Here is a 253-nt window from a genome sequence, read left to right on the forward strand (position 1 = left end):
GCTCCTCCAGGCGCCGCTTCCCCCCGCGCCGCTCCTCCGCCCCCGTCGCAACGCCCGGCCCTGCAAGAAGAGGGTGGGAAGAGACGCAGCATCACCCACCGGGCTCAGCCCTGCGGCTGCATCACCCCGGGAATGGGGACCCAAAGCCACCACCCCCGGAAAGAAGGGAGTCAGGACCCGAGCCGGGCAAAAAGCACCACGCGTAGGGTCTGGAGCTCCCCCAAACCAAAGCAGCAGCGGCAGGCGCCCCGGC

The sequence above is a fragment of the Mesitornis unicolor genome, unplaced genomic scaffold (genome assembly GCF_000695765.1).
Source record: "Mesitornis unicolor isolate BGI_N332 unplaced genomic scaffold, ASM69576v1 scaffold37808, whole genome shotgun sequence".
In the NCBI taxonomy this organism is placed as follows: domain Eukaryota; kingdom Metazoa; phylum Chordata; class Aves; order Mesitornithiformes; family Mesitornithidae; genus Mesitornis; species Mesitornis unicolor.